General features: G+C 39.2%; 1 protein-coding gene and 1 pseudogene across 18 annotated transcripts in view; one reads left to right on the top strand and one right to left on the bottom strand.

Moving 5' to 3' along the window:
- Positions 1–24,218, top strand: part of St18 (ST18 C2H2C-type zinc finger transcription factor) — a 319,839-nt gene that overhangs the window by 228,696 nt on the left and 66,925 nt on the right. Inside the window, exon 2 of one of the 18 annotated variants that reach the window (XM_052718278.1) lies at positions 232–277. The exons of 16 other annotated variants lie outside the window; for them this stretch is intronic. The gene's annotated coding sequence lies outside the window, so the exon portion shown is untranslated. Of the gene's footprint in view, positions 1–231; positions 278–11,161; positions 11,259–24,218 lie in introns of all 18 variants that reach the window. One more of the 18 variants, XM_052718280.1, reaches the window with a different exon arrangement.
- On the bottom strand, positions 2,894–24,128 carry LOC128096114 (glutathione S-transferase A4-like; annotated as a pseudogene).

Genomic DNA, 24,218 nt, shown 5'->3' with positions numbered 1-24,218 from the left:
GAATATAGTTAGTTACTCCCATAACGTTTGTGCCACTGTTGCACCAGTGGGCACATCTTACAGGACAATTGTTATTGTAGCTCACAGGGTTCCCAGCTGTGTAAGATTTGTGATTACTTTTCTCCTTTTGTAGGGTGCAGAGCACCTTTCAGCACCATGAAAGCTAATTAGTTATATGTGAAGCTTCCAGGTCAATACCAACTCATTTTTTTTCTGTTTTATGGACTTAAGTATATGGTGTCTTCGGCAACAAGATCTTACTGTGAAGTTCTGGAGGGTAAGCAAACTAAAGCAATGGTTTGGGGGGCCTATGACTTGGGTGTTTTAAGAAAAATCTCTATTGTGATTGTTACACAAATAATTCAATGTTTCTAAAACACACAGAGGCTTATATTAATTACAATCTGCATGGCCTATGGCTCAGGCTTCTTGCTAGCTAGCTCTTTCATCTTAAATTAACCCATTTCTATTAGTCTATATGTTGTCATGTGGCTGTGGCATTGCCAGTCTGCTGGCATCTTGTTGCTCCTTGGGTGGTGGACTGGTGTCTCTCCTAACTTCACCCTTCTTCACCTCCATCTTCAGTCTGAATGTACCACCTAACCTTATTTTGCCTCACTGTTGGCCAAACAGCTTTATTTATCAACCAATGAGAGAAACACATATTCACAGCATACAGAAAGACATCCCACAGCAGAAAATTATCTATTATCTCTGGCCCTGTGGAAAGAAAAAATTTGATACCATCAAATAACCTTGCCAATAATCTCAGTGTTCCATGACAGCACACTAGCCATTGATAAATAGCTGCAAGTTATGATATGCTGAATTTATGGCATAGGTAATGGGAAAAGCTGGAATTACAGGTTTATTGCTGGATACATGCTAGACTAACAGCATCTGTAAACTTGATCATGCTCACAAACTTTCTAAGATAAATTCCAGAAAATCAACTCAGGAATTCTAGGGATTATCCTGGCACAATGAACCACAGCTCAGCATCCATCAAGGTAGAAGAGTGAATTTGTCATTCTGAGTGACTCATCGATACTTTTAGGAATTATTAGGTTTCAAATGCATTTAGAGAACTTTAGCTTTCACTAGGGTCCTGTTTCCTGATATCCTGAACATGTATGACAAATAGACATGGTTCGATATCATATAGCACTGCACTCACAAGAAATGATTAGCTCTTCAAGTTAAAAAATCAGCACAGAGAGAACATAGTATTTCACTAGATATGACTTTATGTTTGGATAGAAAGTAGATCTGTGATAATCTAATAAATTTTTAGCAGAAATTTAGGGTAACCTGCTCCTCATACAAAATGTACAATATTAAAACTGCACCTTGTTTAACAGTTCTGCAAGTAGTTCCTTAGATCACTATAAATAAGCATGTATATTAGGAGCATATCCTGTTAGGACAGGAAGAAATGTGCCCATCCTGTGTGCCTCCTTACCACTTCCTCTACAACTCATTGCCTGCTTCATTTGCTTCAAGTTTAACTGTGTATTCTCTCGTCATGTTTATACTTTATATCTTCTTAGACTAGGAGTTATTTTTTTAACTTTTATTTCCATCATTTTTGTGTAGCACAAATTCTAATAGGTCTTAATAATAATAACTTGGAGTCAGATATCAGGGTGAAAGGTGAAAGATCAGGGAAGCAAAGGAGCCAGCCACTAGAGAGACTGCTTACCTCTAGGAATCCTCGGATTCTGTCTCCTCCTGCCTTATATTCCTCTCTCTGCTCAGCCATATCACTTCCTGTCTCCACCTCCTGTGCTGAGATTAAAGGCATGAGATCCCAAATGCTGGGATTAAACTTGTGAGCCTCCACCGCCTGGCTATGTTTCTTTTTTAGACTGGATCAATTTAGTGTAGCCCAGGGTAACCTTGAACTCCTGATCTTCTTCCTCCCAAGCCCTGGGATTAGAGATATGTGCTACCACTGCCTGGCCTCTATGGTTAACACTCTGATCTCCAGGCAAGCTTTATTTGTTAGAATACAAACAAAATATCACCACATGCAATGAGCATTTCTCTAGCCACTGGTTAAGAGTTCTTGACAAATAAATGCCTCAAACTTGACTCCTATTACAATAATCTAAGGATGCCACTGTAATACAAATTTTATAAATTTTAGGCTAAATGCAGAATATTTAAAGCTCATTATGAATGGATATCTTGATGGAGCAAGATGACCAACATATATTAAAGAAACCTACTGTGTTGTCACATAGATGAGCGCATCTTTCACCATGTTGCCTCAGTAACTATTGTTTCTAGATGATCTAACCACTCTGATCTCAGCTCATAGTCAGCTCTGACAAATGTCTCTACTCAGGCTTTTATAAGAGCAGTGTATAATTCTCTGATGCTGGTATATCCTTGCTCCAGTAGTCTGTGGGTCTTCAGTGCAGTTCTCCCATTATTTTGCTTTAGGGTCCAGCAGCATCACTTCCTACCAAAGCTATCTCTGAACCAACAATGGGTTCTACCAGGTTGTATGTCCAACATGGCTGATCATGCTGCAGCCTTATATGCACTGTAGCCACTCAGAGCAGGTTCTAGAACCCTCTGTCTCTCAGGAGTATTCCCAAGTGTGGAATGTGCTATCCCTAGTACCTAAACAGGCCAATTTGGCATTGTATTTCCTTATCCGTGGTTACAAAGGCAAAAATGCAATAATTTAGCATTTAAAACAAATGAGTATGTGTAAGAATGTTCCAGATCACTGAGCCTCTAAATATTTCACCTCATACCCTAGATCATTGTTGGGTTCATGTTCTACTTTCTTTTACAAAGGCCTCTGGAATACTTGCTATTTCTTGCTCATCTGCTCTCATTAGGATGGTATAATTAGCATACCATATTAATTCAGTTACTTTCAGATGGCACCATGGCAGAGGGCTGCACAGTTAGCACAGAAGGCAGCAGCATCAGAGAACTTCACTCTGTCTTGTGGGAATTCCAACTTCTCCACATTCTGCTTCAGATAGGGATGAAAAGCCTTAGGAAAGACTTGAGTCCTGTACAGGTTGAGTATAAGGGTATCCATTATCTTTGAGACTAACAATGTTATGCTTCCAGATCTTGGAATATTTACATATGCATAATGAGCCACCTTGAACATGAGATCCAAGTCTAAACACAAAATTCACTTAGGCTTTATTTTACTTACACACAGTTCAAAGGTGATTTTACACAAAATTTTGACTGCATCTGTGTTTTGATTATGACATGTGACATGAGGACAGCTGTAGTATCTGTCATGTTTGTGCTGAAATATTTCTGATTTAGATGCATTTCAGGTTTTTGTTTTCAAATTTAGGATGGTGTTAATCTGCTATAGCAAATATCCTGCATTGGTATCAAAGCTGCAGTTCAAATGGCCACTTGTTTGAATTTGTTCTGGGCCATTATTGCATAGAGTCCACCTTGGAGAACTAATTAGAAAAATAGGGAGCACCAACTGGGAAAGTAGTACAGTTGGAATTGTCAGCACTGCATAAACGGGGTGTGATAGCTTTGAGATGTGAAGGCACGAAATCAAAAGTTTAAGGTCATCCTCAATTACATAGTGAGTTTGAAACCAGCTGGGGCTACACAAGACCTTGTCTCCAAAGAAATAAACAACAAAGCAAAATCAAAACCAAGGAAGCACCAACCATTTATCGTCTAAGTTGTAAGATTAGTACTAATTGCTCTTCCCACAATATTACATGTTGGATCTGTTGCTCTGGTGATGGGAGAAGCTGTTTTCTTGAGGATTCCACCTGTTGCTCACTATTACTTCACTAGTTCAGAAGTCAGTTTGTATCTCTTCCAATCTGCACACAGACACTAAGCATCTGGCCAAGAAGCAGGTCATTCTGGGGCTGCACTTGTGACCTTCCTCCATCTTTCCCTCCTAATCAGGATCTTTTCTTTCTTTTGTTTTTACTCTAAATTTTTTCATACAATATATTTTGATCATGTTATCCCTCTCCCACTTTCTCCCAGATCCTTCCCACCTACAGAACTTCATGTTCTGTCTCTCTGTGTGTCTTTCTTTCCATCTCTGTCTCTTTGTCTTTGTCTCTCTGTCTCTCTTTTGTTGTCTCTCTCTCTCCTCTCTCTCAAGAAAGTAAAAATAAAAATAAACAAACAAAAAACAGTAAGATAAAAAAATATCAAGACCAAACATAAAGTCCCCCTCCAACATACCCACAAAAGTAAGGAATGTTTTTGGTTGATGGATTCCGTTTTTTGTTGGCCAACTGCTATTGTGCGTAGGCCCGGTGTGCTTGATATACCCAGTGTCATGCCATTCGAGAAAACAGATATTTCCTTTTCCCTGCAGGCATCACTTGCGAGTAGCTTATTGAGGGGTAGGACTGAGTTCATTTCCCCTTCTCAGGACTGGGATTTTTGACTGCTAACCATGTCCTTGATGTAGCTTCATTCCCTGGGTATTAGCTTGAACACTGCAACAGTACTTGAAATGTTTGTTCAGTCTTTCCTCGCCAGGGTAATTGTTCTCTGAGTATACTGCCATAGATCATCATGGTGACAGCTGAAGGGAACAATAACCATGAAGACATTACTGTGGTAAAGACCTCCCCCACAGGGAATCACTGGACTTAGATTCTGAGAAGTTCCTCAGGCCTACAAATTTGGCAAGGGATACAGTAGGTTTCCAGGCCCATATATCCATTCCAGAAATGGCCATGTCTCTCTCCTCTTTTCTTCTATTGTCTGTGGTGGCAGTTCTAGAATTTCTAAATTAGAATGTCATGTTGCTTCTCTAGCCTTCCAAGATCCAATTTATTAGTCTGCAAGTACCATCCCCCAGGCTTATTGACAGGGTATGAAATCCTGTAACATGAGAGATGGCTTCCACACCAACTTCTCCTTGTCCAAGTTGATGCTCCATACCTTTGATCCAGCACCACTCTGAGATCTGGCCCATATGTACTCCTCTAGCTCCTGCTGTGAGTAGTAGCTAGGTCCTGCAGCTCGCTTGGCCTGAGGGCCCTTTCTACTCTTAGCGGGCCAGATGATGTTGTATATTGACCTTGGTTTTTGTCCAAAATGCAAGGAACATACAAGTACGCATTCTCTTACAAAATAAAAATCTCTGCATCATCTTCAGTGTGGTACAAGGAGAGGGGGATTCATGGGATCAGAGAGTCAAGGTACTCTTCAGATAAAGTATTTCTGAATATATCCTATTTCCACAGCCAGTGAACATGTTAATTTAACACGCTTCAGATTTTGTGGCCCTCAAATCTTGCTTCTCAGTCATGGCAACAACACAGTTACAAGTCTTAAACCAAAAGCTACTTAAATCAATCTCCACTCCTTTGTACCCCTCATTTACTCTGGCAGTAATGCCACTTAGCTTCCTCTTCCAAATATTTTCAGAATCTTCCACCACCCCTGTCGGTACCACCATATCCAAATCACACACCATTTCTTATTGACATGATTAGTAAACTTATTATTCTACTTGTTTCTAAACTCATAATCTACAACCGCTTCTGATTAGACCAAGATAATATTACTAACAAGAAATCATTATATGTCATCTCTAAAAACATTACAGATTCTTAATATCTCAATAGAGTCAGAAGTTCTAAAATGGTCTGTAATTCTCAGCATTATATGGACCCATTATTTTTCTGATCTAGTTTCCCATTACTCCTCCTTTACTCACTGTTCATGAGCCTCTGTGTTATCCTGGAATATTCCTACTATTCTGCCTCTGGGTCTTTAGGTTTGCACTCACTGTTCTCCTGGCTAAAATTCAGGTCACTTTTTTCTGTTTTTTTCTGTATCCACTTCAAATTTTTACTAAAATTTAATTTTTTTTTTTTTTTTTTTTTTTGGTTTTTCAAGACAGGGTTTCTCTATGTAGCTTTGCGCCTTTCCTGGAACTCACTTGGTAGCCCAGGCTGGCCTCGAACTCACAGAGATCCGCCTGGCTCTGCCTCCCGAGTGCTGGGATTAAAGGCGCGCGCCACCAACGCCCGGCTTAATTTTTTTCTTTTTTAAAATATAACATTTTTATTAATTCTTCAAATGTCATACATGCTTATAGTTTATTGTGGTCATAGTTTGACTCCATTCCTCCCCTTAACTCTTCCTAGACCTACCAGCCACCTCCTCATCCCCTGCCAACTTCACGTTCTTTTTATCTTTTTTTAATAACCCAAGTGTGTAGTCCCATGCACTAGAGTGTGATTGACTTACCAGAGTCCATACCCATAAAGAGAATTGAGTTTCCCTCCTCCAGAAGCCACCAGCTCTCAGTAGCTCCTTAGCAAGGAGTGGAAGCTCATGAGACATCCCCCCAACACACGCAAAATTATGAGTTCTTTTTGTAATTATTTTTTTGAAATGATTATATAATAGTATAGTTTCCCCTTATTTTTCTTCCCCCCCAAACCCAAACCCTCCCATTAACCCCTCCTTGCTCTCCTTCAAATTTGTGGCTTCCTTTTTCATTAATTATTGTTAGATATGTATGTGGGGATGGCAAGTGTATTACTAAATACATAAATATAACCTTCTTAGTCTGTGTAATGCTATTTGTATGTTTCAGGACTGACCATTTGGTATTAGATAACTAATCAGTGTGCTCTTCCCTGGGGAAGATTATTTCTCCCACTCTCAGCATTCCTTAGTTGCCTGTAGTTCTTTGTGTAGGGCTGAGGCCTCTTGGACTTTCTGTAGCAACAAACGCTCATCGATTTTGGCACATCTATTGGTGTCTTCCTTGTTCAGCTCATTTTGGGCAGCCATGTAGGTGAGACTTTATGGGTGTAGCCTCTGACATTTCTGGGAGACATTCTCACAGCAAACTCCCTGATCCTCTGACTCTTATAATCTTTCAACCCACTCTTCTGAAATGATCCCCAAACCTTACATTCTGAGGTGCTGAAGTTGTGTTGTAGATTTATCTACTGGGATGGAAGTTGTGTTCTTCTATAATGTTCTCTGATAGTCACAAAGAGAAGTTTCCTTGATGAGAGGTGAAGTATCTTACCAGTGGGTATAAGGCAAATATTTTGAACGTAGTTAGGGATCATGCTCTTTTAGTACAGTGGTGGTGTAGGTTCTCTTTCAATATTCATGACTTTAGTAGCCTTGGTAGTTAGCTCAGTTTTCCTTACCAGACATGATTTCCCCCTTGCTGAGTGGAAAAATTTAATTTTCTTAATGGAGATTTTCCTGATCACCCAATCTTCCTAAGATTTTATCTGGAATATCTCCCAAAGGCTCAAATGTTAAAGGCTTGATCATCAGTCTGGCTCCTTTAGAAGGTGGAAGGTCATGAGGATGTATCCTGAAGGGAGTTTATGGCTCTGGCCATCCTCCTCTTGCACTCAGCTTTAAAGTAAAGAATTTTGACGAGCTTTGCTGCTACAGTGTAGGCAACAGGACCAGCCACTCACAGACTGAGTCATAGTGAACTTTTCTTTTCTTCTAAGCTGATTATAGCAGGTATTTTGTTACATTAATGTAAAATTGGCAAGCTATCTGAAAGTCTGACCCTTACATTCTGGATTTTTCTTTTATTCATCACTTTCCCAAAGTATTCATCCAATGATGTAGTCAATGTAGAAAATTTTACAGGAAAATTACAACTTTGTGTCTCTTTTCTCTTTAATAAAACCTCTAGGAAGAGCTTTTTTAAAAAAAATTTCATTCAATGCTATATCTTTATTGGTATCATTATATATATTTATTGAATATCCCCTTGTGATTACAAACTAAGCTATAATACTGCTCATAAGCTTTAGCATTGCTGAAAATTATTCAGTTGTGTTTTACCAAGAAGCATGCAAAGCCTCAGAAACAACTGTACTAATGACTGGTTATTGTTCTAAGTATAGACTAAATTTGTTTTATAATTGTGGTATGGAATGCAAATGGATTCAAACATAGTTTCTCACTTTGGATAATTTACACTGGGTAATCAGACTAATGTACACAGAGATAGCACGTGGAAATGTTTGCAAAACAAACCTCCCTGTAATCATGCTAAACTCCATTCTTAGTCCATGATAAATAACTTTCCTTTCTTAGGTCAAAAAAAAAAAGTGTTCTCTATCAGTAGCTTAAAATAATTATGTCATCTTTTAAGAAAATGTTGAAGGTTATAATTGTAGACTATTTAGTTTTAACTTATTTAAGTTTTGTCAGTTGGCTATATTTCTGGCCTACAAAGACTGACATTTAGAAAGCTTCCTGAGGTCTTTCATGATTGGCTGTCGACGTTCATTGAATTAAGCCCTGTCTGTTTAATCAATCACACTACCAAAGCTTGGCAGCTCACAATCTCCTGTAATCCGACCTTCAAGGGACCAAACTCATTTCCACTGGAGGAGCAAGAAGCATTCTAACCACTGAGCAATCTCCAGACCCCAAGTCATGTACCCAGCAATTGCCTATGGTTTAAATTGCTAGTTTGTCTTTTTCTTATTGAGAAGAATTCTTTATGTAGTCTACTTCATGCTTTGTAAGATGTATGTGTCAAATACCTTTTCCTGCTCTGTGGTTTTCTTCATCATTCTTGTCTTTTGAAAATTCTCATGAAGAATGTGATGCATGTGTAGAAGGATGGGAACATTCAGAGAGCACAGCTCAGTGGACATTTCCCATCTGAGCATGTCATGGAAACTGATTGAGACCTGCACATGGATGGGATGGTCTGCATCTTAACTGGTACCTTCTGATACTAGACCTTTTACATTTAAATGTGATGTAATTTACTAGTCTTACCCTTTAAAATTGCATTTTTAACTGGTTAACAAACCTTTGCTTCCCTTAAGCTCATGAAAATGTTGCATCACTTTTTTTTTACTTATGAATGCCCGGCCTTAGCTTATTTTAGTTTCTAGCCAGCTTTCCTTAAATTAACCCATTTATTTTTGCCTCTGGGCTTTTCCTGTTCCCTAACTTCTGTAAATCTTACTCTTTCTCTGTGACTTGCTGTGTAGCTGGGTGGCTGGTCCCTGGAGTCCTCCTCTTCCTCTGGCTCCTAGATCTAGCTCTCCTCCCAGATTTTCCCTCTATATATTCTCTCTGCCTACTAGTCCCACCTATCCTTTCTCCTGCCTTGCTATTGGCCAGTTCTTTACTAGACCATCAGGTGTTTTACACAGGCACAATAACATATCTTCATAGAGTTAAACAATGCAACATAAACAAAAGTAACATCCCTTAAAATAATACTCTACTAGAGATGAAGACTCCTGGGATATATCCTTTGCTTCTGAATTGCTCCATAGCTGGCCTATGGGGATGCTCCCATTGGATCCTCTCTGTAGCCACCTGAACACCGGCTGCCACTGGAACTTCAGGACGTTCCTGACCACCTCAACATAGTAGTCATCTGGAAGTGGCTTCCTCTGACTCCCAGGCTGCAGAAACTTCTTAACTGTAGGAATGTTGCTGATTCTTGTCTTAAATGCCTGCGGCAGAGGGAAGTCAGACAGCATGGGAGCGCTAAGTTCTTCCGCCATCAAAATGGCTTCTAACAGCTGTATGTATGCCCAACTGAGCTGGTTGCCAACAAGAAAAGCTTCCTCGTGGTCTTTTAAAATCATTTCAAAGACAGGGAAGTAATGAGTTTTAGCTCTCTTCATGATTAAAGCATACTTCTCCTCTTTTTCCTCAGGGAGTTTAAATGGTGATCATTATCATCAGGTCCAGTATATATGTCAATCCTGACTCTCTCCTTCAGATCCTTCCCATACAAGTTGTACATGGCAGCAAGGTAGCTGAGGATGGTTCTAGACTATGTCAGCAGCATTCCATCAATTTCAACCAAAGGTACTTGGTCAAAAAGCAGGTGTCCATCCTTTTGCAATTTCTTATACTGTTCTCTTGTCTCAAGAAATTCTTCTTCAAACTCTACTCCTGCCATAGCCAGGACACCATCCTGCCTCTGCCACAAAAGTAGTAGAGCTTGGGTTTGGTGTCTATGACTCCTGGTTCAGAGTTTCCATATTCTTCTCAGATTGGGTCTCTGCATCACATTCTTTACAGTATAAGTTTTATACCCATAACTCTTCCTGAATTCTTTTGCTATAGTAATCCACCATTGCCCACAAAGCTGTGGATAACATCAACCTTGTTTGAGCTGTATTTTTCTCTGTTGAGAGCTTCCCTACTTTCCCTTAGAGAATTGTCTGTCTTTTCAATACGTACACTGCAGATCACTATCACCATTAAGAAAAGCATGGGCCACCACAGCACATTGCAGTTTCTCAGTAGTCTGTCTAATAACCAAGATGGTGGCTGAATGTCTAATAATGGGTGGCATAAAATATGTGGTTACTGTGGGCCAAGAACATAGCAGGATAGTACCAAATCCCACCCTGCTAGGCACACAGTTTTAAACTTATGAATTACTTATTTCCAAAATTTTTATTTAGTATTTTTGATTGTGATTAACAGTGGATAAGAAACTGAAAAAATGAAGACTGAAATAATGAGGAGCAAATATACACTGTAGGGGACAGGCCTTTGGGGTTTTGCTTGCTTGTGTCAAATAGATACCCATGCTACTGAAGAAATAACTGGTTCCCTAGTGACACATACTGTCTGTGTAAGGTAGCCATTGGAGTAGGCCTGTTTCTGGCCCCTCACTGAGTTCCCTTAGTCTGCATTTGTGCTTGTATTGATAAGGCCACAGCTCAAATACCAAGTTGTATGACAAGACTTCACAGCCGTGACCATCAGTCCTTTAATTTTATTTTTGCTCTTTTGCAAAATGATCTTTGCTGTTCTTGGTTCTTTTTATTTCTATAGAAACATAGAATTTTCCATTTCTTTTAAAAACTCTCTTGGGGCTTTGATAAAGATTACATTGATTTAATAAATAAATTTAGAGCAAGATGGGATCTTTTTATGCTGTCTTTCCCTCAGGGATACTTTAGAGTCCCTTCTTCACTTAGATATTCTGTAATCTCAAAAGGTGGTGATTTTATGGAGCTTTTGCACATTGTCTGTTCAATTTCTCATTAGGTATTTTTCACACTGCTATGCTATTCTAAATGCATATTATTGGTTTATAGATTTGCCACTACCTTTTAAATAGCAACCTTACTGTATTTACTGCCTTATCACCAAATTTATTTATAGTCTTTTGGATTTTCTTCAGATACAATCCCAAAGCTGGAGAGATGGCTTCATGTGTAAAGTGCTTGCTGTCAAGTGTAAGGACTTGACTCTGAATCCCAATGCCTGTATAAAACCAGGTACGAGAGCATCTATAATATCAGTGCTCCTATGTGGAAATGAGAGATGCAGATATGAGAATCCTGGGAAACTCATGGGCCTGTTAGCGAACGAGAGACCCTACCTCTCAAACAAGTTAGAAGACAAGGGCTGATACTGCTGATCCACACACACGTGTTGTATATGCACCCACACATGTGCAAGAATATAAATATGCACATATATACAAATCACACAGGCATACAACAGTTTTACAATTAGAACCCTATTTCTGTGAAAAAAGTTTTCCTTTTTAATCATCATGTCTTTGTTTTTATATCATTCTTCTTAGTCTTTTTATTTTATTTTATTTTATTTTACAATACAATTCGGTGATACATATCAGCCACAGATTCCCCTGTTCTTCCCCTCCCGCCCCTCTCCCCTTCCCCCCAGCACACCCCCCATTCCCACCTCCTCCAGGGCAAAGCCTCCCCGGAGGACTGATATCAACCTGGTAGACTCAGTCCAGGCAGGTCCAGTCCCCTCCTCCCAGGCCGAGCCAAGCGACCCCGCATAAGCCCCAGGCTTCAAACAGTCAACTCATGCAATGAGCACAGGACCCGGTCCCACTGTCTGGATGCCTCCCAAACAGATCAAGTCAATCAACTGTCTCACCCATTCAGAGGGCCTGATCCAGTTGGTGATCCCTCAGCCATTGGTTCATAGTTCATGTGTTTCCATTCGTTTGGCTATTTGTCCCTGTCCTTTATCCAACCTTGGTCTCAACAATTCTCGCTCATATAAACCCTCCTCTTTCTCGCTAATTAGACTCCGGGAGCTCCACCTGGGGCCTAGCTGTGGATCTCTGCATCCGGTTCCCGAAGTCATTGGATGGGGTTTCTAGCACGACAATTAAGGTGTTTGGCCATCCTATCACCAGAGTAGGTCAGTTCGGGCTGTCTCTCGACCATTGCCAGCAGTCTATTGTGGGAGTATCTTTGTGGATTTCTGTGGGGCTCTCTAGCACTTTGCTTCTTCCTATTCTCATGTGGTCTTCATTTCCCATGGTCTCCTATTCCTTGTTCTCTCTCTCTGTTCCTGATCCAGCTGGGATCTACCTCTCCCCCAAGCTCTCTTTCCCTCAACCCTTGCCCTTCATTATCCCAACTCAAGTCCAGGCTGTTCATGTAGATCTCATCCATTTCTCCGTCAATGGGTGATCCCCGTGTCTTTCTTGGGGTCCTGTTTTCCAGGTAGCCTCCCTGGTGATGTGAGTAGCAGTCCAGTCATCCTTGTTCCACATCTAGTATTCTCCTATGAGTGAGTACATACCATGTTTGTCTTTCTGAGTCTGAGTTACCTCACTCAGGATGATTTTTTCTAGATCCATCCATTTGCCTGCAAACCTCATGATGTCATTGTTTTTCTCTGCTGAGTAGTATTCCATTGTGTATATGTACCACATTATATTTATCCATTCTTCAGTTGAAGGGCATCTAGGTTGTTTCCAGGTTTTGGCTATTACAAACAATGCTGATATGAACATAGCTGAGCAAGTGCTCTTGTGGTATGATTGAGCATTCCTTGGGTATATGCCCAAGAGTGGTATAGCTGGATCTTGGGGGAGATTGATTCCCAGTTTTCTAAGAAAGCGCCATATTGATTTCCAAAGTGGTTGTACAAGCTTTCATTCCCACCAGTAGTGGAGGAGAGTTCCCCTAGCTCCACATCCTCTCCAGCATAAGGTGTCTCCAGTGTTTTTGATCTTAGCCATTCTGACAGGTGTAAGGTGGTATCTCACAGGTGTTTTGATTTGCATTTCCCTGATGATTAGGGATGTTGAGCAATTCCTTAAATGTCTTTCAGCCATTTGAGTTTCCTCTGTTGAGAATTCTCTGTTTAGTTCTATAGCCCATTTCTTAACTGGACTGTTGGGCATTTTGATGTCTAATTTCTTGAGTTCCTTATATATTCTGGATATCAGTCCTCTGTCAGATGTGGGATTGGTGAAAACCTTTTCCCATTCTGTAGGCTGTCGCTTTGCCTTGTTGACTATATCCTTTGCTCTACAAAAGCTTCTCAGTTTCAAGAGGTCCCATTGATTGATTGTTTCTCTCAGTGTCTGTGCTACTGGTGTTATATTTAGGAGGTGATCTCCTATGCCAATGCATTCAAGACTACTTCCTACTTTCTCTTCTAGCAGGTTCAGAGTAGCTGGATTTATGTTGAGGTTCTTGATCCACTTGGACTTAAATTGTGCACAGTGACAGATATGGATCTATTTGCAGCCTTCTACATGTTGATATCCAGTTATGCCAGCACCATTTGTTGAAGATGCTTTCTTTTTTCCATTGTACACTTTTGGCTTCTTTGTCAAAAATTATATGTTCATAGGTATGCAGATTAATGACAGGGTCTTCAATTCGATTCTGTTGGTCCACATGTCGGTTTTTATGCCAGTACCAAGCTGTTTTTATTACTGTAGTTCTATAGTAGAGCTTGAAGTCAGGGATCGTGATGCCTCCAGAGGTTGTGTTATTGTACAGGATTCTTTTGACTATCCTGGGTTTTTTGTTTTTCCATATGAAGTTGAGTATTATTCTTTCCAGGTCTGTGAAGAGTTGTGTTGGTATTTTGATGGGGATTGCATTGAATCTGTAGATTGCTTTTGGTAAAATTGCCATTTTTACTATGTTAGTCCTGCCTATCCATGAGCATGGGAGATCTTTCCATTTTCTGACATCTTCTTCAATTTCTTTTTTCAGGGACTTAAAGTTCTTGTCATATAGGTCCTTCACTTGCTTGGTTAGTGTTACCCCAAGGTATTTTATGTCATTTGTGGCTATTGTAAAGGGTGATGTATCTCTGATTTTCTTCTCAGTTTCTTTGTCCATTGTATATAGGAGGGCTACTGATTTTTTTTGAGTTGATCTTGTATCCTGCTATGTTGCTGAAGGTGTTTATAAGCTGTATCAGTTCCTTTGTGAAATCTTTGGGGTCGCTCAAGTATACTATCATGTCATCTGCAAATAGGGAAAGCTTGACTTCTTCCTTTCCAATTTGTATCCCCTTAATCTCTTTATGTTGTCTTATTGCTCTGGCTAGAACTTCAAGTACTATATTGAATAAGTATGGGGAGAGCGGACAGCCTTGTGTTGTTCCTGATTTTAGTGGACTCACTTTGAGTTTCTCTCCATTTAATTTGATGTTGGCTGTTGGCTTGCTGTAAATTGCCTTTATTATGTTTAGGTATGTTCCCTGTATTCCTGATCGCTCCAAGACCTTTATTATGAAGGGGTGTTGGATTTTGTCAAATGCCTTTTCTGCATCTAGTGAGATGATCATGTGTTTTTTTTTCTTTGAGTTTGTTTATATGGTGTATTACATTGACGGACTTTTGTATGTTGAACCACCCTTGCATCCCTGGGATGAAGCCTACTTGATCATGGTGGATAATTGTTTTGATGTGTCCTTGGAGTCTGTTTGCCAGAATTTGTTGAGTATTTTTGCATCAATGTTCATGAGGGAGATCGGTCTGTAGTTCTCTTTCTTTGTTGTATCCTTGTTTGGTTTAGGAATCAGGGTAATTGTAGCCTCATAGAAGGAGTTTGGTAATGTTCCTTCTGTTTCTATTGTGTGGAACAATTTAGAGAGTATTGGTATTAACTCTTCTTTGAAGATCTGGTAGAATTCTGCACTGAAACCATCTGGTCCTGGGCTTTTTTTGGTTGGGAGACTTTTAATGACGGTTTCTATTTCCTTAGGGGTTATTGGACTATTTAAATAGTTTATCTGGTCTTGATTTAACTTAGGTATGTGGTACCTATCCAGAAAATTATTCATTTCTTTTAGATTTTCCAGTTTTGTGGAGTAGAGGTTTTTGAAGTATGACCTGATGATTCTCTGGATTTCCTCAATGTCTGTTGTTATGTCCCCCTCTTCATTTCTGATTTTGTTGATTTGGATGCTCTCTGTTTCTTGGTTAGTTTGGATAAGGGCCTGTCTATCTTGTTGATTTTCTCAAAGAACCAACTCTTTGTTTCATTATTTTTTTGTATTGTTCTCTTTGTTTCTATTTTATTGATTTCAGCTCTCACTTTGATAATTTCCTGGCATCTATTCTTCCTGGGAGACTTTGCTTCTTCTTGTTCTAGAGCTTTCAGGTGTGCTGCTAAGTCACTAGTATGAGATTTCTCCAACTTCTTTATGTGGGCATTTAGTGCTATGAATTTCCCTCTTAGCACTGCTTTCATTGTGTTCCATAAGTTTGGGTATGTGGTGTCTTCATTTTCATTGATCTCTAGGAAGTCTTTAATTTCTTTCTTTATTTCTTCCTTAACCTATTGGTGATTCAGTTGAGCATTATTCAGTTTCCATGAGATTGTAGGCTTTCTGTAGTTTTTGTTGTTGTTGAAATCTAACTTTAAACCATGGTGGTCTGATAGAACACAGGAGGTTATTCCAATTATTTTGTATCTGTTGAGATTTGCTTTGTGGCCAAGTATGTGGTTGATTTTAGAGAAGGTTCCATGGGGTGCTGAGAAGAAGGTATCTTCTTTTTTGTTAGGATGGAATGTTCTGTGGATATTGATTAAGTCCATTTGAGTCACGACATCAGTTAAGTCCTTTATTTCTCTGTTAAGTTTCGATTTGGGAGATCTGTCTAGTGGTGAAAGTGGGGTGTTGAAGTCTCCCACTATTAATGTGTGGGGTTTTATAAGTGTTTTAAGCTTCAGTAATGTTTCTTTTACATATGTGGGTACCCTTGTATTTGGGGCATAAATGTTCAGAATTGAAACTTCATCTTGGTGGATCTTTCCTGTGATGAGTATATAATGCCCTTCTTGATCTCTTTTGATTGATTTTGGTTTGAAGTCTATTTTGCTGGATATCAGGATGGCTACACCCGCTTGTTTCTTAAGACCGTTTGAATGGAAAGTCTTTTTCCAGCCTTTTATTCTTAGGTAGTGTCTATCTTTGAATTTGAGATGTGTTTCTTGTATGCAGCAGAAAGATGGGTTCTGCTTTCGTATCCATTCTGTAAGCCTATGTCTTTTTATAGGTGAATTAAGTCCATTGATATTAAGGGATATTAATGACCAGTGATTGTTCATTCCTGTTATTCTTTGGTGGTAGTGTGTGTGTACTTCTCTTCTTTGGGATTTACTGCTGTGGCTTTATCTATTGCCTGTGTTTTCGAGGGTGTATCTGACTTCCTTAGGTTGGAATTTTCCTTCTAGTGCTTTCTGTAGGGCTGGGTTTGTGGATAAGTATTGTTTAAATCTGGCTTTGTCTTGGAATGTCTTGTTCACTCCGTCTATGATGATTGAAAGTTTTGCTAGGTATATTAGTCTGGGCTGGCATCCATGGTCTCTTAGTGTCTGCATTACATCTGTCCAGGTCCTTCTGGCTTTCAAAGTCTCCATTGAGAAATCGGGTGTTATTCTGATGGGTTTGCCTTTATAAGTCACTTGGCCTTCTTCCTTTGCTGCTCTTAATATTCTTTCTGAATTCTGTGCGTTTAGTTGTTTAATTATTATGTGGCGAGGGGACTTTTTTGGGGGGGTCTAGTCTGTTTAGTGTTGTATAGGCTTCTTGTATATTCATAGGCATTTCCCTCTTTAAATTAGGAAAGTTTTCTTCTATGATCTTGTTGAATATGTTTTCTGTGCCTTTGAGTTGATATTCTTCTCCTTCTTCTATCCCTATTATTCATAGATTTGGTCTTTTCATGGTGTCCCAAATTTCTTGGACATTTTGGTTCATGACTTTGTTGGCTTTAGTGTTTTCTTTGAGTGATGAATGTATTTCTTCTACCGTATCTTCAACGCCAGAGATCCTCTCTTCCATCTCTTGCATTCTGTTGGTTATACTTGCATCTGAAGTTCCCGATCATTTACTCAGATTTTCTATTTCCAGTATTCCCTCTGTTTGTGTCTTCTTCATTTTTTCTATTTCCCTTTTCAGGTCTTTGACTGTTTCCTTCATTTGTTTCATTGCTTTTTCATGATTTTCTTTCAGTGCTTTATTGTTTTCTTCTAGGACTTTATTGTTTTCTTCTACTTTATTTGTCCTTTCCTCTAGTTTTTTATAGTGTTCTTCCCATTTTTTTTTGTCTTTTCCTCTATACAAGCCTCTACCTTCTTCATGATGTTATTCATAAGGCTGTTTTCTTCTGCTTCTTCCAATTTTTGATGTTCAGGTCTAGATGTTGGAGGAGGGCTAGGTTATGGTGATGCTGTATTGCTCTTCATTTTGTTGTATGTACTTCTGCCTTGATGTCTGCCCATCTCCTTGTGGTTCGTTCTTGGTCTTATCAGCGCACTTGGTTCAGACAGAGCTGACAGATTCAGGGAGTCTCTCTCTTTTGTCCAGATGGGAGCTCTCTTGTCCAAATGGGAAATCCGGGGCACAATGGGAGCTCTTGTCCAGACGGGAAGTCCAGGGCAGGATGGGAGCTGGGGGCAGGTCTCTAAGTCTCAGGAAGTGGCTGGGGTCCCTTCTTAGTCTTAATACAGATACCTATGTCTCGGCCCTAGTCGGTGGGTCTGTGGAGTTCATAGGAAGTCTTGCCCTGAATTCTCCATGAAAATGTTGGAGCATGTAAATGGTTTCCTTGCATGCGGAAGTTTCTATTTCATTCATTTGTGAGGGCTCAGAATGAATGTATTTCTGGATCTGTAGTTTTGAGTTAACATCTTCTAGCTTACGGTAAGAATAGTTTACTATTGAAATAGACTACAAAACACACAGTGGCTGCTCTTGTGAACTCAGGTTTTCTGAAGACTGAGGTTTTCACAAATTTAACTTAGAGAAATCATCCTTAGGTGATTCTCTTGTGAACTCTCTCTGTGTGGCTTGTCTGAGTGAGTTAGAAACTCAGGTATATGTCACACAAATAATAGCATTTCAAATTGGAATTCCAATATCTAAATGGAGTCTCTCAGGATTGTAAACCCAAAAGTTCTCAGAGGTAAATACGGATCCTATGAAGTTAGTTTAATAAAATCAAAACCCAAAATATGATGTTTAAAGTGTTTGGTGATTGATTAAGCCCCCTGGGGGCTCTGGGTGTCTAGAGCAACAATTTGATTGAACAGAACAATAAATGCAGTGCTGACTGTATTTTTTCTGTTTCTTTCTCATCTGCTAGAAAAATATAGATAATAGAGCTCATTTATTTTCTTTACATTTCAAAGCTCTGCAGATGGGAAAACATAGCCCAGTGGAAATGATTTCTGGCAACCTTGAGAAGATATGTTAGCATTTTGTGGCATTTCTCTCCATGACATGTAAAGCATGGCTTTCCCTCATTGCAGTGTCACAGTGAAGTGTCACAATAAAGCCAAAATAGTGTGCCCTCAGGGAAAACTAGAAAGGGACCATTTTCTATGCACACACAAAGGGTAATATTTATTATAAAGCCTTTCATTTTAGCTCCAAATGCTGCCTGGGCTGTAAGTGCTTTGCAATAGAGAAATGCACAGAATGTGAGGTTTAAAGCAAATGTTATATGTAAACCTAATTTTTGTAAATGTAAATAAAAAGTGAAAAATAGAATGCTGTCATAGACATGTGTGCATTCATAGTCTGCAGAGTGCTGGAAAGTGGCAGCATTGGCTGGTGCCGGTGGAACACAAGGAGCACTAAATTGGGAGCCACAAAACTCTGTCTTGACCTGGTTTGTCAGCACTGATACTATTTTCTTAGTCCTTAACATGTAATATAGAAATCATCCTCCCATTTTAAACATGGGAAATTTAATGTTCCAAAAGGTCCAACAGTTTATGACAGGTTACACAGCCAGGATTACTCAATCTATTTCAATACCCTTAATAGAAGATAAATCTAAACCTGTACTTTTTAATTAATTAAATTTGTTCTTCAGTAGTTTCATACTTGTCTATATGTATCTGATCATTCTTACTCTACCCTCTTGTCTTATCTCTCCCTTCCACCCCGTCATTCCAACTCTCCCTATAAGTCTCTTTTCCACATCCATGTCTTTTTGTTTTGGGACCCAGTGAGTTTAACCAGCACTGTCTGCTGTGGGTGCAGAACTATCACTGAGGTCTGCTAGGTCACCTATAGGAACACAACTGAAAACAATGATCTCCCCTCCCTAATATCTCTAAATAGTCAGTAATGCCTCAGGGAGGGATATGGCCCATGAGCCAATTCTCTGTCCTTGACAGGTCAGTCTTGTACAGGCCCAGTGCAGGCAAACTCCACTGTTGTGAGAACAGGTTCCAATGACTGTCATGCAATGAAGGTAGTATTTCACAGTCCCCTTATGATCCAGCTCATGCATTCTTTCTATCCATATCCAGTATAGTATTCCCTGAGCCTTACAGGGGGGTGATATAAATGTCCTGTTTAGAACTGAGTGCTCACTATTCTCAGCACTCTGAACAGCCACGAGTCTTTGTATTTGCCACTGTTCAAAGAGAAGCTTCTCTGATCAAAACTGAGAATAATATTTGGTATTTGTCAATGGGCATAAACATTATTGAGAAAGCATAAATTCATACTTTTGATTTTAAAAACATTTATATTGCTCTTCATCTTACACTTGCAAAAGTATTATTTGATCCAAATATTGAGCTTGATTTTCATCACCATTGATAGCCATCTCTTAAGTACCAAGCTACTTCTCCAATTTAGGTCATAATCAGATTTTACCTTTTTAAATATTTATGTGAACCTAATTGTGTTTATATGTGTATTTTTGGGTGTGAGTGTGTACGTGTGTGAAAGCAGGGGCCAGTGCATTGCAAGTCTCTGATCTCTTGAAGCTGGAGCTATATGCAGCTGTAAGCAGTCTGATGTGGGCACTAGGGGCTGAATTTGGTTCCTGAGCAGCACCTGCTCATAGCTGAAGAGCTGTCTGCCCAATCCTTGCCATGTTGTTTTTTAAAATTCTGCAGCTCAATATCATCACTAGATAAAACAGTTGCCATGTGAGTGCACCTGAAAATCACTAGCCAAAGCCCTGTGTCAATCACTTTCCCTTCAGTCAGAGAATTCTGTCCCTGTACATAATCACTTCATACAGAATTTGTCCAAATCTATTGATCTGGTTTGTAAATACAGAGGATAAAATAAGCTGTGAGCCCCTACACACTGGATCCAACTGTCAGTCCCACCAGTGAGTGGTTTTGCTTGCTTGTTTGTGGAATGCTACTTTCTGTGTAAATGAGTAATGGGATATGATGCTATTTAAAAAGATAAAGTCTGAAGGACTAGCAGCATGTGTGGATCCCCCATCATTAAAGAAAGAAATGATAGTTTCCCTGCTGATTTGCCCTTCCTAACTAGAACATGATGAATGGCTGCTGGTGCCATCAAATCTCTTTCCTCCACCACCTTTATCTTCTTAAATGTTATGATTACAGTGCTGTTTCACATAGGATTCACCTTTTTAAACACATTTGTAAATGTGTGACACATATTGTTGACCTGAAAAAGTTGTGTTTTTGGATTTTGTTCAATTAAACTTTTGTATCTATTTATTGGCAATTCTCTACTTCCATCCTTCAACACCTAGCAACCACTATTACTTATTATAATATTTTATTTATTCTTTAAAGTCTTCATACATCTTACATAATTTATTTTGATCATGCACATCCACCACTAACTCTCTCCAACTCCTCCTACTGCCCCCATTCCATCTTCCAACTTAAGTCCTTACTTTGTTGTTACTGTTATTAATGACCCCAAGTCCAGTCAGTAGTTCCCAAGTATATATGAATGGGGCCATCCACTGGGCCATTGACTAACCTATTAACAACCATGTCCCCAAAGGAGAGTGACTGCCCCTCCCTCAACAACCACTAGCTTCCAATGGCTGCTCCCACAAGGGTGAGGCCTCTGTGATACTTCCTCCCATTCAAACTGGAAATTCGACTGACTTCATATTGTGCAGGTCTTGTGCAAGTAACCACAGCTGCTGTAAGTTGATATATGCAATAGCCATGTCCTGTCTAGAAGTCAATATTTCACAGCTTTCTTCCTCATCCACTAGCTTTTACATTCTTTCCATTCCTTCTTCAGTGATGATCCTTGGACTTTGGATAGGAGAGGTTAATATAAATGATTCATCCACAGCTGAGCTCTCACAGTTACTTATGCTTGATTCTTTGGTGAATTTTGAGTTCCTTAATTAACTGTTACCCACTGAAAAAAAAAAATAAGCTTCCCTGACCAAAGTTGAGTACTATGGGTGTAAACAAATATTCAGAAGACAATTTGACAGCATAACTACTTAACATAGTAACAATAGTTTCCCCACTAGGGCCTGTGATCTCCCAAGTCACGGGATTTTGACCAGATTTATAGTACCAGGCATGAAATCTCTTCTGTGGAGCAGACCTCATATGGTTAGTTGTTCCTATAATATTCATACCACTGTTGCAACAGTGGGCATGTCTTGCTGGACAGGGACTAGGACAAACCACTGACGCCTTTTATCTCCCAGCAGCCTGTGTAGAAACTTTTGGCACTATAAAAGCTAGCTAATGGGGGAATAATTCCCTGGTCAGTCAAGACAACCACTATTTCTTTGATTCTAAAGTTTACCTCTCTTGTGTTCCTCATCTGTAAGAGAAATCATGAACATTTTTCTCTCTGAATCTATGATTTATTTTACATAGTGTAATACATGTCTTCAAGTTGATAAATATGACAATATTTCTTTCTTGTTTAAAGTTGAATTGTACATATTGTATGTATAAAACATTTTCTTTGTCCATTCATCTGCCATGGATGTTGAGGTGTTTCCACAGATTGGTCATTATAAATATTGCTACATATAACATTCAAATCAATATGACAATTCCTCAAAAATAGAGTTACTATTGCTTCACCAATCCAATTTCTGGATATTTCTACAAAGGAATTAAATTAGGAGTCTTCCTGATTAAATCTTCATTTTAATATGTTTTGTTAGCTTCTTCTTTACACTAATTTAAATCACTCAAATTCTTAAAATTCATTTTCTGTCTCTTCTTTTAATGTCTGAACTGCAGAAGAGTCTCTCCTACTTTCTACAAATTGTCCTACGTCCTGAGAAGGTCTTAGCAACTTTACCTGAATATTTTCTGAGATTTTTGGGGGAGAAAGGTGTGGAAGTTCATTTGATTTTGAAATGTGTTATTTGGGGTTTTTTTAGTCTTTCTTAGGAGGCCCACAACCCAACTCCCAAATAAATCACACACACAGAGGCTTATTATTACTTATGAATGCCCAGCCTTATCTTGGCTTAGTTTCTTGCTAGCTTTTCTTAACTTTAATTATCCCATCTACCTTTTGCCTCTGGGCTTTTTCCATTCTCTTACTTCTGATTTGCTGTGTAGCTAGGTGGTTGGCCCCTGGAGTCTTCCTCCTTCCTCTCTCATTCCTAGATCTCCCTTTCCAGTTTTCTCCTATATATACTCTCTGCCTGCCAGTCCCACCTATCCTTTCTCCTGCCTCACTATTGGCCATTAAGGTATTTATTAGACCATCAGGTGTTTTGCAGAGGCACAGTAACACATATTCACAGAGTTAAACAAATGCAATATGAACAAAAGTAACACACCTTAAAATAATATTCTGCAACAGAAATATTGAGAATTTCATGAACTCTCTTCACATATCTATCATCTCTTACCTCATCTTCATGTCTTTGACCTGTCCTTCAACTGTGAGCTGATTATTAGGACGGTGGGTGTAAGGGCACTTCTGTATGCTAAGTCCTTTATGTTTATATCAGCATGGTGTGCAGTCCTGTGCTTTCCCAGACCAGTAGTTTCAGTCCACGTAGTTCTCCACCTTCTGTAGGCCCTCTTACCAAAATGTCTGGGGCCCTTACTACCATCTGGTCATGTTTCCTTTCCTTTCCTGCATTTCCTGTACTTGTTCACTTTAAACCTGGGTTCAAATCTGTGAAAACTCATTAGTTTACTTAGGAAAAATCACTCATTTCTTCCTTTCTGAATTTTTAGTTCTCTTGTTTCCATTTTTTATGAGATTGTAACTATTACCCCTCTCCCCTTCCAAGTTTTTTTTTCTTTTTTCTGTTCCCTCCCTTGGAAGTTTCTGCATCTACTTTTTTATATTTAAGAATGTGTATCTGACTTCACAGAATTGTTTTCCTGAACATGTCACTGTCACCATCTCTGTATAGTGTTCCTGTTAGAGCGGAAAAGGGGCTTCTGACCAGTTAGTATTACCAAGATTTTTTTCAGAGCTGAGTTAGTAAACTGTTTCTCTGTTTCCAGAATTCTTTCTCTTGGATTTTTTCATTCATTCATCTTCAAATAGCATTTAACAATATCTGTCATAGATTCACTGTCAAAATCCTCTGATCATCACAGATCTTGCCAGGAGAGTGATTCTCTTAACTTCACACAGTAATCTGCTGCATTAATTCTGTGTGAGGTGCATATAGGAAACCTGTGTTGAAAGGTACTCCCTTGGGAGCATTTCCAAACAGAACCATGTGAGAACAGGAATAAGGATAAACTGTTGGTCATTTTTGTGAAATCAAATCTTATTTATTCTCCTATTGTTTGTTTGTATGTGTGCCAAATGAGTGGGAATCCAAAGGTACATTTCTGTGTAACAACTCTTCACATTTTTGTGTCACTGGAGATGGGTTGATTGAATGTCCATAGCTTGTTCTCTTGCTTGATTGCTCTTTCAGTCAAATCAGGGCCCAAGACCTGGGGTATCTCAAATTTTAGGCATGAGTATGGCACAGACAAGCAATTTCAGTGTTTTGTTACTATTTGAGTACCCATGGTTTAATCATACTACACATTCTCTGTACCTGGTGGTGTATTTTTCACATTAGCTGTTTCTTGGGGCTTGCAACCTGGTTCAAGTCTTATTTCACTTCCCCGGTATGTAATGAAGTGAAACATAGATTAGCATATGCTTACTCAGTATTAAGGGTGAGTTTTTAAATATTCCTGATGGACAGTGAAGTACAGTTCTCAGCGAGACTGTTAGCA

Source organism: Peromyscus californicus, unplaced genomic scaffold (genome assembly GCF_007827085.1).
Source record: "Peromyscus californicus insignis strain IS unplaced genomic scaffold, ASM782708v3 Scaffold_5__1_contigs__length_169319896, whole genome shotgun sequence".
In the NCBI taxonomy this organism is placed as follows: Eukaryota; Metazoa; Chordata; class Mammalia; order Rodentia; family Cricetidae; genus Peromyscus; species Peromyscus californicus.
This window is presented reverse-complemented; position numbering and strand designations above follow the sequence as displayed.